The 15128-nt window shown below is 45.4% G+C and overlaps 1 long non-coding RNA gene across 1 annotated transcript; it reads left to right on the top strand.

The window, feature by feature from the left end:
* Positions 1-25: 25 nt before the first annotated feature.
* On the top strand, positions 26-12621 carry LOC311513508. The gene is made up of 3 exons (XR_014709742.1): positions 26-154; positions 11299-11362; positions 11733-12621. It is a non-coding gene; the product is annotated as an uncharacterized lncRNA (long non-coding RNA).
* Positions 12622-15128: the final 2507 nt, after the last annotated feature.

Raw genomic sequence — 15128 nt, forward strand, 5'->3', positions numbered from 1 at the left:
GCGTCACTCTGCCGTTCAAGGGGCGTGTTCGTGCTGCTGTAGCCTGTCACGGGCCCGCGGGCTCCCTGTGGTGCCTCGGGCCCCGCCCGGCGGGTCAGCGCCCCCCCCGCCTGGCGCAGCCCACGTGCACGGCCCCCCCATGGCGCAGCCTAAGGTACGGTCGTCCCCCGCCATGGCAGGGTTCCTGACACGGCCCCGCCTCCCCCCCCCGTGGCAGGGTCTATGGCACAGTCCTTCCCCCCCCCGTGGCAGGGTCTATGGCACGGCCCCGCCTCCCCCCCCCCGTGGCACGGTCTATGGCACAGTCCCTCCCCCCCCGTGGCACGGTCTATGGCACGGCCCCGCCTCCCCCCCGTGGCAGGGTCTATGGCACAGTCCCTCCCCCCCCCATGGCACGGTCTATGGCACGGCCCCGCCTCCACCCCCCGTGGCAGGGTCTATGGCACGGCCCCGCCTCCACCCCCCGTGGCAGGGTCTATGGCACAGCCCCTCCCCCCCCGTGGCACGGTCTATGGCACGGCCCCGCCTCCACCCCCCGTGGCAGGGTCTATGGCACAGCCCCTCCCCCCCCGTGGCACGGTCTATGGCACGGCCCCGCCTCCCCCCCCCCCATGGCACGGTCTATGGCACAGCCCCTCCCCCCCCATGGCACGGTCTATGGCACGGCCCCGCCTCCACCCCCCGTGGCAGGGTCTATGGCACAGTCCCTCCCCCCCCGTGGCAGGGTATATGGCACGGCCCCGCCTCCCCCCCCCCCCGTGGCAGGGTCTATAGCACAGTCCCTCCCCCCCCATGGCAGGGTCTATGGCACGGCCCCGCCTCCCCCCCCGTGGCAGGGTCTATGGCACGGCCCCGCCTCCCCCCCCGTGGCAGGGTCTATGGCACGGCCCCGCCTCCCCCCCCCATGGCAGGGTCTATGGCACAGTCCCTCCCCCCGCTTGGCACGGTCTATGGCACGGCCCCGCCTCCCCCCCCGTGGCACGGTCTATGGCACGGCCCCGCCTCCCCCCCCGTGGCACGGTCTATGGCACGGCCCCGCCTCCCCCCCCGTGGCACGGTCTATGGCACAGCCCCTCCCCCCCCATGGCACGGTCTATGGCACGGCCCCGCCTCCCCCCCCCATGGCAGGGTCTATGGCACAGTCCCTCCCCCCCCATGGCACTGTCTATGGCACGGCCCCGCCTCCCCCCCCCCCGTGGCAGGGTCTATGGCACAGTCCCTCCCCCCCGTGGCATGGTCCCTGGCACGGTCCCTCCACCCCCCGAGGGGTCACCTGATTAAATTAATAGGCAGCAGGTTTAAAACAAACAAAAGGAAGTACGTCTGCGCACGATGCACAGCCAACCTGTGGAACTCGTTGCCAGGGGATGTGAAGGCCAAAAGTATAACTGGGTTCAAAAAGAATTTGCAAAGTTCCTGGAGGATAGGTCCAAGATGGTCAGGAATGCAATTCCGTGCTCTGGGTATTCCTAAGTCTCTGACTGCCAGAAGCTGGGACTGGATGATAAGGAATTGATCACTCGATAATTGCCCTGTTCTGTTCATTCCCTCTGATGTATCTGGTACTGACCTCTGTCAGAAGACAAGAGACTGGGCTAGATGGACTATTGGCCTGGCCCAGTGTGGCCATTCTTATGTTCTTATCAAGCATGCTATGACACTGACTATTTTTCTGGAGCCATAGGGAGCACTCACAGACACAGGGACGCCATACCATGCATTATGGGCCATGTGGAAGAAGACATGGAAGCAGTTACTTAAAAAGCTGACAAACAGAAAGTTGAGGCAAAGCAGTGTGGATGGGGTGGAAATGGTGTGAAGCTGAACAAGGGAAGATAAGTAGGGAGAGGCAAAGTTATATAGGGCAGTGTTTCTCAATGGCTGGTCTGTGGACTGGCGCCAGTCCACAAGATCTCCCTGACACAGTTAAGGAAGGCAGCAAGCCAGTCCCTGATATCAGAAGGGTTGAGAAATGCTGATACAGAGTATGGAAGGTGGTCACAAGCAGTTTGAATCTGAAGCAATCGTAGATGAGCAGCCAATGGAGGGATTTGAGTAGGGGAGTGATATGATCAAAATGGCAATCAGGGAAGGTGACATTAATAACTACATTCAGTCTTGCCAACCCCAACCATTCAAAATTCATGAGTCAGGCCCCATAAATCATGAGCTCTTCAAATTTTATTGAATAATTATTTTGGGTTTTTTTAATTTGTCTTTCGCTTTTTGAGTCTTTAGGGTCATGTTTTTCCGCTTTTCTCTGCAACCACAAGATCTGGAAATGTTTTTTTAAATGAAAGTGGAGACTCTCCCATAATTACATAACTGTAGGAGCCAGGGCTTTAAACCACCAAATGTCGTGAGACTTGTAATAAAATCACGAGAGCTTCGAATGCCGTGTTTTTGATATGGACTAAAGGGACTGGGAGCCAGTGACTGTATGGAGGAAACCAGAGAGGAGGTTGTTGCAGTGGTTGAGGTAGGATACAACGATTTGGCTTTGGGAATAAAAGGATGGATCTCAGAGAGATTGAGCAGGAAGGAGTGGCAGGATTTGAACACGGCCTGGATCCAGACTCATTCTCTCTTTCTCAATAGGACTCAGGACATACTTGAATTTTTTAAAGACATTTTCCCTATCTGTAAAATCAGATTATTGACTACTACTGATATTTTCATCTATTAAAACTGATAGCTTCAAGTCCGTCATACATTGTCACCTTTGCTTGTTTGGTTCCTTCATTTCCAGTTTGTAGTAACTTTCTGAGCTGCACTGTAAATATCATCTCTATTGATTATGACATTCATATCTTGCTCTTAAATCAACCCCTAGCTTCAGACACTCTTGAAGTGTCCTCCTTGCACTGAAAACATCATCTTTAGCATGCCTGATATGACAACCGCTGTTCTCTCCCATTAAAACGCTCTGTTCATAACACTACACATTTCCATTACAGCATAAAGATGGAATAAATGCCATGGCAGAACAGAGCTTGACTCTTGACCTACTTTCCTGATACTTAACTACTTTCTTGTGCCTTTTAAATTCTGAATTATGACCTTTTGGTTATGGCACAGACAAATTGGCCAACTGCAACAAAATCCTGTTTTGTGAAAGAAAGTGCTTTGGTTGCATAGACTCATGCTTCATTTAACCAGATGTTTGCAAAGAATACTCTTCGTACTAAATGTTATTAGAAATACCCCCAGGAACATGGATATCTGGATTTTTATAGCTCCTCCTCTGCTTGTTTTTGACACACATTCAGTTGTTTGGTGCTCTACTCAACAGCTTCTACTAAAACACATTTCTTTACTTATTCTATGCACAATGTGTTGTGTGCCTGGATGCCATGGTGGCACGTGTAATAAATAATAAATGTACTTCCTCTGGATTGTGGGCTGAAATGATTTCTGAGGATGAAAGATACGAGAAATTCACATCCTTTAATAATTAGCACAGTGTGAAGAGTGTACATTTAGCTGCGGTAGCGGTGGAGGACAGGAATGGATGGTGTGCAAAAAAAATTGTCTAAGTTCCCAGTTCTTTTTAAAAAACTATTCTGTTTGGCCATAGGCCAAGAAACGCTGTTTTCCAACAGAAATACACATTCTGAATTCCCTTAAACCTTCTCACATTGCTTCGAAAGTAAGACGCAAACACAGGAAATCTCAATGTTTGAAATGTCAGTGGAATTCAGATGAAAGTGAACCATAAATGCCCTCTGGATGGTCTTTATGTTTGATATATTGAACTCCATCCAGCTTTCTGTGGACACTTTTTCTAGGAAAGTTGATAGAGATTGGCCATGGTGTCTGTGGCCATAAAGTCCCGTCTCCACGTTGCTGTGCAACATCTTGTGTGCCATTTGCACCCTGGCTGTCACCTTTTTTACCCAGAGGAGGCTGCATTTATGGGGTGATATAATGTAGATATCAGTAGAGAGAGAATTGGGGAAGTGCTTGGGGCTCGTTAGATGGAACGTGATATATAAATGTAAAATATTACTGTATTAGATGTTACAACAAAGGGTCAGATCTCAGAGAGATGTTCACTTAATTACTGGCTCATTGACTCATACTAATCCGTCTGTATAAGTGTGATCAGTGTTCAGGCAACAGGAGTAAGAACTGATTTAAATTTCATGTCGGTAATTGTTCAAGTTTTGCTGCATATATGTACTACAATGTCACCATATTCATCACCTGCAAAAGGAATGCTCAAGAAAGAGCAGTCTTTTATGAAGGATGTTGCGGCCCCAATCAACCTTTGCCAAGGGCTGCCAGTGAGTTTTCTTCAAACTTCTCATATGAGTGGAGCTCTCACACTAGCTGGTTGATGTACCATACTAGTTGCCACTCAGCATGCAGTCCCACACAGGAGGTTTCTTAACTAAACCTGGATCTTCATAAGGAACATTATGGGATGTACACATGTTCTGAATAGGAAAACGGGCACACTGCCCCTGTCGAACGAGCTAAATCCTGCCCTAGATATGTGAGCAGATTTGGGCTCTTAATTTTGCAGGGGGGATGGTAGTGGAAAACGAGCATATTGCTGAGCTGTGGCCCCAGGCAGCCACGAAGTCCTCTTGGAGTCCAAGCAGTAGAAAGGTTCTGGCCCCTCTGCTCCCTAACTCACCGACCAGTTCCCTGTTACCACCAAGGAAACTATCACTGTCCTCCTTTTTTTTTTTTTAATTTACATTTTCAAGGGACATTTCATCAGTATCCTTTTCTCTCAACCTTGTTTTTCTGCTTTTCCCTTGAAACTGCAGGACCCTTTACTGGCACTGCTTTGTTCTTCTCTGCATAGTTGGTTTGTATAGATGCACCCCTCCCCAAAGATGCTTCTTTGCAGGCGTTGTGTGTATTCCTGAATTGTTTTACTGGTGTTTTTAGACATATATTTAGCATGGGGCTGTTTATACCTAATACCCCCATCCTGCCCCAGAAGACTGGTTTAGAGGTGCACACAGATTCCACAGCCTCTAGTAGGTCAGGAAGAAAACATTTTGTTTTGCAGAAACAATCCCTCCAACTTTAGCAAGTGAGTTCAAGAAACTCACCATATGACCAGAGAGCCCAGATCTGTCACAGTGATGACTGAAACCCAGAGACAAATCGTGTCTCAGCTATATTTTGTATTTGTTTTACAAGACCTCCTGTGTCAGATGGCTTCTAATGCCAAAGATTGTCTTCCTGGGCTCAGAGGATCTGCTGTATTTGGAGAGTAAAGAGAGGCCAGGACCTCTGAAAGCTTCAAGCAGGGATTGGACATTTCTATTGAGAACACTCATATCCAGCGTTATAATAGTTAATGCTAAAAAGACTTTTTAAGGAGTTAAAAACCTCACGCTTCAGGGCCAAAGCCAACCTCTAACTACGAGGCCTTAGGAGGAGATCTGCCCATGACTGCCCTAGATGGATCTGTTAGTTCTGATCCAGTCTGGCAATTCCTAGCTTCTGAGGTAAGGAGTTTTCCTCTTTCATTATCCCATCCCAAGAGCACTCTACCCAGCTCGCTGTTCCCACACTCCTCCAATAAAAAGGAGAACTCAATTCCCCTTTTGCTGAGTTAATAGTTTCTGTACAGGGAGTGAATAAGGCACTGCTGATGTAATGCTGGGTTCTGAGCCTCTTCTTTAAAACTCCCAAAGTCCTTTTCAAGATAGATCTTTGCTCCCCCCACAGCTCTTCATCCTATTTAATTGGCTGCAGATAGCCATGGGACTGGCCATATGGATTTAATAAGAATGTTTTCAGTATCTCCTATGTTGTCTCCTACATCATATAGAAAGATGTGTCAAACACATTTAATTAGAAACAGATGGAAATGAATCCTTATCTTGGAAATGAATCCTTATCAATTAACTGCCCAGAGTTGTCTGGGCAACTTTTCATCATGTAGGTAATTATTAAAATCCCAAAGCTATTTGGTCTCCGGTTCAGACTCATATTAGTCTGTTGGTGTCCCAGTGACTTGGTGTCCCAGTGTGATGCCAAGTGTTGCCTGCTCAATTTCTAGTGTCTGATCCTCTGCCATTGCCATTGAGCAGGGGGTTGGACTAGATGGCTTCCTGAGGTCCCTTCCAGCCCTGATCTTTTAGGATTCTATGGTGTTAAAGGGAGTTTTGCCATTAACTTAGTGGGAGCAGGATTGGGACCTAAGTTAGAAAGCAGCAAATAAACAGCTCCCATTGTCTCCCTGTGCTGCTGAGAATGTCGGCAACTGACTTGCAAACTGACTTGAAACTCCACCACAGAGCCTCACAGGCTTGTGAAAATATTCACTCTCCAGGCTGTTACTGCCCAGAGTGTTAATTTCATTGTGTTTTCTTAGGAAGCTGAGCTGGTGGGAACAGATTGGCATTTGCTCCAAAATTATTCCAAGTTTATTTTGCTGATAAACATATGATAATTTCCAGGCCCATTAACCTTTGACCTTCAGACTCCTGTTTTTGCTAGATGCAAGCAGGGTCAAAGGTTATTTAGTATAAGGAAACCTTGAAAACTAGTTATGAGAGCTGGGCAATCAGCAAGAAAAATCATCTCTGTGAGTTTTAGACTAGAATTTTGCATCCACTGTATTCACATCCATTTTTATTCACTTTATATTAAAATTAATCAGAACAAATGATTGTGCAAAGTGCATTTCAGGCTAATAGCTGAAATCACAAATTTGTGGTGAAGCAAAATTTGTTTGGGGCAGAAATAGTTTATGAAGGTTAGATTACACACTCATGAAACATATTGCCACATGACTTAGTACAACTCAAATAGTGAACACTCGATGGAATACTTGCGGTGACCAGTTCCTCAGCTCATGGTCTGGTGTTGTTTGTACCAACAACTGATGATTGTAAACAGCAAGGAAATTTATAAAAGCTACAGTCTGTTCACAGACAAACCATACATAAGAAAAGGGACAAAAAGTCACAGAATTACTTGTTTCTTGTGAATTGTTTGCTTAGCTCCACATAAACCTGGTTGCACCAAAACTTCCCCTCCTACCACTTCCTCTGGTTCTGCCACAATAACCCACTCGGTCTTTAGAAAGCTTATTATGTTGTGGGAATGTTTCTATTCATTAAGGGCCTGATCCAAAACCCACTGAAAGATTGCCATGGACTCAATGACAGCTGGATCATACTGCTCTTTTCTAACACTCTTGTCTTAACAATAACACCGTATTCTCAAGAAGCTCTGTACATCTAAACCCTGGAACAAGGCTTTAGCCATTTTAGCTAGTTTTAGTTGGTGTTCGCCGGAACATTTGCAGCTCTCTGTCATCTTGATTTGCAGCACTTTTAAAAGCACTTTTTACACACAAAATATAATAAAAATGATAACGTGAAGCAGTTGGGAAAGCTCAAGTTCTCACAGGGGAAAGATACTGCACTTCCTACGTAGCTGTTGCATATCCCTTCCAGAGGCAAGGTAATTATTGAAAGAGCTTTCTCTGATATTCCATACACTCTGCCGTGTGCCCATAGGACTATCCACCACTGTTCATACCCTAACGCTTATCTGCATGTATAGTAAATACATACATAAATAATAACTCATCTCATGCAGTGCCACTGGCATGTATGGAGCTTTGCAGGCAATTAAAAAACAAGTCTTTGCCCCAGGGAGGCTATAGTCTAAATTAGCCTAAACACAGTGAGCAATGAGAGTAAACAAAAGGCAGAGCATAGGAAGATGAAGGATACAGCTGTGACTGACCCTGAGATGTGCTTACTGTTACATACAAGTATCATTAGTTCACCTTTTTAATGTATTAAAATTAGGCTTCCCTGGATAGTCAGTAGGTGGCACTCTTCCCCTCTAAGTGCGTAATGATCTGATGCCCCACATGAAATTAGGGGGCACATTGCTGCTGGATGGGCAGTCTTTGGGAGGGGATGCAAAACTGGACTGCAGACCCTTGGGACTTTTGCAAGAGCAGGCATGTTAACCCTGATGTCCAGGCCAAATTCCACTTTGGGTAATTACATGCCTGCCTTTGTAAATTCTCCCTGGAGTTTCATACGATACAGTATTCTTCTTCACTCCCTCTTGGAATTGCTTTTCTGAAGCAGTCGTTATTAAATACCTTTGCTGTTCTGCCCTAGAAGTAGCTGCACATTGCTGCTGGGAGTAGTGGTTGTGATCCCTGTATAGTGTACCTACTACGTAAAAACTTTGGGTTCCTTTGAGTTGGAAGGTATTATTAATTATCATTATTATACAGTATCAGATATTGGTGGTTTTCTTCTGACACATACAATTACTGCAGTTAAAATTAAATGCAAGATTCTTTGAAGCTAGCTAGGAGACCCTAGAAGTGTCAGTTGGAGGAGAATGAAGATGTTCCCCATCCATATGGAACTTCTGAGGGTCCTACAGGGTATTTTCTGTTTGCGTGTACAGGTGTCACGTTACCATGCTGATTCAGAGCTGAAGAGACAGGGTTGAAAGAGCAAGAATACATTTTCCAGAACCCCTGGGAGCCCAGCATGGATATATTCTGGGTAACAGGAAATTACATTTGCCCAGAGATAGTTTAGTTTGAAAGCTGTTTATATAGTGGGAAAATCCATATGCTACAGCTAAATGGGATCTGGATTTAATGACATTATTTAGAAACATTTTAACTAAACAAAAATGTAAGACAAGAGTGAGTGAGTCTTCCCGGGAGATGGAATGCTTCTGTTTAGTATAACAAGTGTAAATGTGGCCTCCACAAAACCTCGGAGAGAGGGCAGTGCCCTCTCAGCAAATTAAAAGACCAGGAAAATGAGGGAAAGAGTTGAAAATTTTAGAGCTTTCTATATTAAGTGGTGGATGTGGGGTTAAAACAAAGCAGCCTCAGAATACTGCATGCCTGAAGCCCCACTCATCAACAAACAGTGTTTAAGTCACACAGGAGAGATAATGGGACTGAACATTTTTGCAAGACCTGTTGGCTACTTATTTAATGCATGTTCATGTTAATTAGCAAAGTATTTACAAAGAACTCCTGTAGAACCTTTTGCTAGTAGAGACACACAGCACCCCATCCCTTCCTCCCCCAACCTCCACAGCAGGGAGTAGTTCTGTAATGTGCCTACCAAGAAAAATCATCTAGAATCTTTTCATTTCATGTATTGAATGCTTGAAGTATGAGGTGGTGACACATTTGGCTGTCTCTTCAAATGTGCACTCAGAAATAGCTGTGATAGGACTTGACCTTTCTGGCTCGCAGTCTGATTCAGGCAGAGTATGTCACAAATGGAATGCACTGTGCCCCAGAGGAAGAAAGCTGACCACCCTATGCACTAAGACTGGTTACCATCCAGACAAAGGGCCACAGGACTCACAGTGTTAATGAATCCTGGCACCTGCTTTATGAAATTGAGGAAAGCTGATCAGATAGTGACAATTAGTGGAAATCTGGAAAGAAAAAAATAAGGCAAAAGAAGTGGCAGGTGCACATGGGCCAAGTAGTTTAGGTTGTTAATTATTCAGTATTATTCCTAACACTAATCCAGAGCTAATAGGGGTTTTTACCCTGAAACTGTGGGTAATTCTGGTTCTTCTGGAAGTAAGACACTGATTGCATAGATTGCATAAGCATCTAAAGAGATTTAACCCCCATGCCCAGCCTCCCTGAGCTGTGACTGCCAAGAGTGGATGTTTGTCTGATGATAGAGAAAGAAGCCTTCTATGGATTAAGTAGAGGTCATTAAATTCATTTCACTGGTGACCTAATGTGTACATGACCTTCCTGTCCCAGTGTCAGACTAACTCACTGTGTCCCCTAGGCATCTATCTGCACTAATATTGGCCAGAAATCACTAGGTCTGTTCTACTCATGCTCATATTGACACAACAGCTCAAAACCAGTGATGGTTACCACTTTGTTCTAACATGGAGCTTTATCATCGCCATCTATAAATCATTTTCCATGGTATTGCTGACATAAGAGCTGGGCTTTCTAGTCCACTTCTCATTGGAGCTGGGTTTCTTTGCTCATCTAACTTCCTCCATCACATAAGGGGAATTCAGCTCTCTTGTAAACTTTTCCTCCATTAAGAAGTATTACTGAAGCATCATAGAAATTAGAGATGGCAAATCAAAAGCTACTGGGAAACCACAAGATGGGTTACTACAGGCCATCAGACAATGGCCCGGCTCTTGGACTGATATCCTCTTCCTCTTGGAAGGAGGGGGAGGTCTAGTTTGAGCCATAATTGAGCATTTTTGGCTAAGCCATGCCTGTATAATCTGCAGTCTTAGTTCCATGGTTCATTAGTCAGACCCCAGATGGCCTTTTGTCTTTGCTTTTTCTGGGATTCTTTTTCTCCCTTGGGAGTTGTGAAATCACAAGGCATCTGAAGATATTATTCTAAGGTTAGGAAATTAGCTAATCAGTGAAATGCTTATTAAGATAATTATTGGAAACCATTATTTGGTGCAAAAATCATGGGTGGTTACGTTTTATTACTATTGTTTCCTCTCCTCCCACAATGGCAGTTACACCTCCCTGTTTGTCATCCCTGCATAATTGCTGCAGTGCGTTTGTCCAGTTGCTGGCAACGCTCAGATCAAAATGGCTGCTCAGCGGGATGCGTTGGCAGGCTGTTCAAATTTCCGGTAATGTGCATGGTGGACGGTCGAGTTTTCTCACGCTGCACCCCGGGCAAAGAGCTAGAGCAGCCACATTGCAGGAGGGCATTAGGGAGTCCGGGCTCAGGTCTGTGTGCTGTAGTGGAGATGCCAGAGCCCCAGGTTTGAGACCCAGGTAAAACAGCCTTAACCTAGGGTCAACAATCAGCATAGAGGCTAAATCCCTGGTTTCTCTAACCCAGCATCTGCTGACTCAACTACCACTCACCCTAGGCTTACACTGTAGTGTAGACATTCATTTATAGTCTATCAGAGGGGCTGGTTGGGCTCTTGGAAAGTTTGAAGTCCCTATACATTTTGTATCTGTTACCACTGTATCTCTTCACTAACTAACTTTTATCCCTCTTCTTGCTGCTTTGTGTAGGAGATTGTATTGTTATTAAAAATAATAGGAATAAAGTTAGAAAAAGCAGGAAAATGCCTTTATCGTAGGGAATCATTATACTTTTCTTCTTGCTTTAATAAATCTTGACACCCCCTTGCTCCAGCTCTGAGGCTTTAATAAAAGAGCAATTTATTACAACCCATTATAAACAGCAAGTCATGTTGGGACTTAGAGACATTCCTTCCAGATTCATGTTTCAGTGCCTTTGTTTGGAGCTCTACTGAACAATTGATAACCTAGAAGCCTCTGCTTAATTACAGGTGTCCATTCCCATGCCCACTGCCTCTTTCCTTCTCAGCATCAGAAGGCTCAGTGCAGAACCAGGTACAGTATCAATTACATGATGCTTTCTCATGCAGCTTTTGTATTAAATACATGCAAATGAAGAAAGCTAGCTGTCTGGCTGGCTACACAGCCACTAATAGGGCTGGTCCGGGATTACTCTGGACTTCTAGACCAGTAGAAGCAAAACATTTTGGGCTGGTCAGTTGCATTATTTGTGTAACTCTGACACTGATGCACAATGCTGTTCAAGACATGAATTGAAGAGACTCCTTGAGCCAAAGAGCTTACAATCTAAGAGATGATGTATAGCAAACAGGTCACAGGCTTAACTCAAACCCAGACTTCTCCATCATGCAAGGTCTTTGGATCTGGTGTTGAGGTTCAAGTGCCATCTCTGATTTATTTTTAGGAGCACCACCTGATGGGATGATGGCAGCATAATGCTTTGTGCAGCTTGGACAGTCCTGTATCTATGCCCAAACTCACGGAACAGAACACCAGCCCAGCTGGTCTCAAAGAGAAACAGATTGGATGTCTGTCTAAAAGATATGCTCTAGGTCACCAGAAGTCACTCAATAGTGCTTGATAGTGTTCACCTATATTACAGGTAAGAATAACTCCCTGCTCTGCTGGAATCACTGGAGGACATTTTATTGGCTGTGTTATGCAGGAGGTTGGAAGAAAACTCATCCTAAGTCACTTCACTGGCCAGGAATTCACCCAGGATTCTAGACTGAAATTTGCTGGTGGAAACACTTTTGTTTCATATTTTGTTGAAGTTGAATGTTGCACAAAGTTCGGAGAACATGTGTTTTTTCTCCCAAAACTTTGTTCTGTTGCAAGCAGATGGATGAATGGACAACCCTGAAATGATTAACCCTGTGTGGGTACAGATAGCCTGCAAACCTTGTAGGGCAGCTCTAGCCTGCTGGCTGACTCTCTCCTGCTCATGTGTGGCTTGGGCCTACTGGTCTGACTGGCTGGCTGGGATGCATCCTGCAAAGAAGAAGTGGAGTACAGAGATCCAGTTAGTGTTCACACTTTTCATGAACCAGCAAGCACATCATCATCATCATCATCATTCCTGTAGTGCCTAGAGACCCCATCTGAGATTGGGGCCCCATTGTGCTGTGTGCTTTACATGGTACGAGCTGGCCTCGTCTCCAAAGATCTTAAAATCCGAATAGACACTGTAGACAAAACATGGGAGAAAGGAATTATTCTTTTAATAGTTAATACGATATAAGTATTGCCTTCAACATTGTTACTGTCCAAATTAATTTGGAACTGTTTGGCAAATCTCTAGGTACCATGGCAACAAAACTACACATTTGAATGTATTAAAAATCACACAGTAAATAAAATCACATAAAATTTCAGAAGTTGCATGTCAAGAACTTTGGGTGCACATGTGTGTCAGAGAGCGCAATGGCCACAGACAGCTCAGCCTGTGTAGCTCCCATATCTGAACAGGCCTAGATTAAAGAAGTGTGGAGTCCTTTGTGCCATTCTGAGTGAATTTAAGACAAGGTTTCTTAACAAATTGTTGGTGCACTTGTTTGGCACATCTGCAAATGTAAATGACCAAGCCTAAGTGCCATAAAATGCAAAAGTGACTCAGCCCATCTTTTCATTAAGGAAATTCTCTTTTTCTGTTAGTTCTTGGCATCATTTTGTTAAAACACTTCATTTTTCCCCCAACATCTTTTTCATTCTTGCTGAGAAGAGGATTGTGAAATTTTACAGTGCAGTAATAAGCCATTATTATTTATTAAATAAGAAGGCCCTGTAAAAATAGAAGGGAAATTCAATCCAGATGCTATCTATTTCAAGGGCATTTGAATTCCAGATGTTGGTAGTAAAATGTGGTGTCTAATTCATGTTGTTGGAGAGAAAATGCTCCTGGCTGGGTAACCTGCCCTTACTTATTGAGATTGTGTATTGTTTCCTGGGCCCGCCCACCTCAGGCATGTTAGAAAAAGCGACAGCATCTAACTGTGGGATTAGACTTTATTCCTCTGCTGAACATACTTTTCTGCATTTTTATGGCTCAGGGTGAGATTGTAAGCACATCCAATTGACTTAGTACTTGCTTTATTAAGGTAATAAACCAACAGCTCATAGAACCCCGCAGCCATGTTCGTACAAATGATCTGAGAGGATCAGAGCCATGTTGGACACAGACAGTTATTCACAAATCACTAGCAAGTGTTAGGATAAAAAAAAGATCAGAGTGTGATACCTCATTGGCCTGCACTACTCATTATTCATGTCCCTTAAGAGGCTGCCGACGCACCCTCTTCACACTGAGGCAGTGGGTTCCACTTCGCGTTTCATAGTATCTGAAGGGATCTTGGGCTAAGGAGAGGTGCTGGATTGCAGTGTATTCTTGGGCTAAGGAGAGGTGCAGTGGATTGCAGCCCTGGAGAGCAGTGTATTCTGCTTAGCCCTAGGCCAGGTACAGCATCAGCCGTGGTAGTGTAGCATTGTGTCCCCGAGCCCCAGGCCTCCCATCAATATGCAGCATCACTGCTGTGAAGGCGCGATAATTTGACCTGCATGCTCCCTTAATATGTATACGCTGTCTGCTCTGAGAATGTCTGTAGGGCACTATCCAGCCCGAATGTTTGCTCTGTGCCATAACCACAGTCTGTTCTGAGGGGGAATTTCCCTAGGGAGCCATTTCTGCCTTTCATGGCTACCCAGTACTGCTAGGGCAGGAGTCTCAAACTCTGCCCAGCCTGTTATGGAGATTGAACCCTTGGGAAATATGTGGCTGTGCCCAGCCAACTACGACCCCTGGCTGTGTGATACAAAGGCCTCTGCCTGCTGGGCTCTGTTATGGGCTGAGCAGATAAAAGAGTGATTGATTGTGGTGAGTAGAGTGGCCTAGCTTGGTGCCCTCGCTGGTCAGCTAAGACAGAGGTGCACACTGGTTTCTCGGTAGAGAGCGCACCATTTTGGTACGTTGTGGACAGAGAATATCGCTGAATGTGGGACATCACATTCTGTCAAACCAAAGTGAGGCTTTACTGTCTCTCGGAATGTCTCTATGCAGGCCGTATTGGGGGAAGCATGTAGGAAATGACATACAGCATAATAGGTAAACAGCTCAAACACCACGTCATCTGCTAAGGATGCTGAAAGCAGATAGTGCTGCACGGTTTGGATGCAATGAATGGGTACTGTAGGTAGCCATGCGATGAGAATGGGTACTTAGTTACCACCAGTGTGGGGGCATTAGAAATACCTGGATAGATAGATCCAGAGTCATTTTAGTAACAAGGGGAAATTGAATTGGTACCTGAAGGTACTGTAAGGCGTCAAATGTCCAGTATAGTGGTTTGCTGGGGGAGCCCTTAAGGGCACACCAGATCCATAGAGATTTTGCTTCCATGAGGTCTTTTCCAGAGGAAAAGCCTTGGCCTTGAACCCTCCAGTCATTGAAGAATGGACCCTGGATGTTGCAGGGTAAAGAGTCAGCAAGTCTGTCCAATTGATCAGTCACTGTCTGTTTTTAGTGCTTCCCTCCCAGGACACAGTACCCAACTGGGCACTGATGCGCAGGCATCCGTCTCTCCACTGGAGACCCTGGTGATACAGAAGGCCTGGAAACTCCACCTAAGCCTTCCTCCACTTGGTTCCATTCTATCTTCTAGATGATGCTTGCATATAACTGTCCCACTGTTCCCACACTGGGCAAAGTCTATGGAGGCTCCATTGGTAATGATGGTAGGAGAATCTTTCTCCACTGCTGTCTGCCTCTTGTGATGCTCCATCAAGAGGAGGAGAAGGTAAAGAAACA

The sequence above is a fragment of the Lepidochelys olivacea genome, assembly GCF_965140295.1.
Source record: "Lepidochelys olivacea isolate rLepOli2 genome assembly, chromosome: 26".
Lineage (NCBI taxonomy): Eukaryota > Metazoa > Chordata > Testudines > Cheloniidae > Lepidochelys > Lepidochelys olivacea.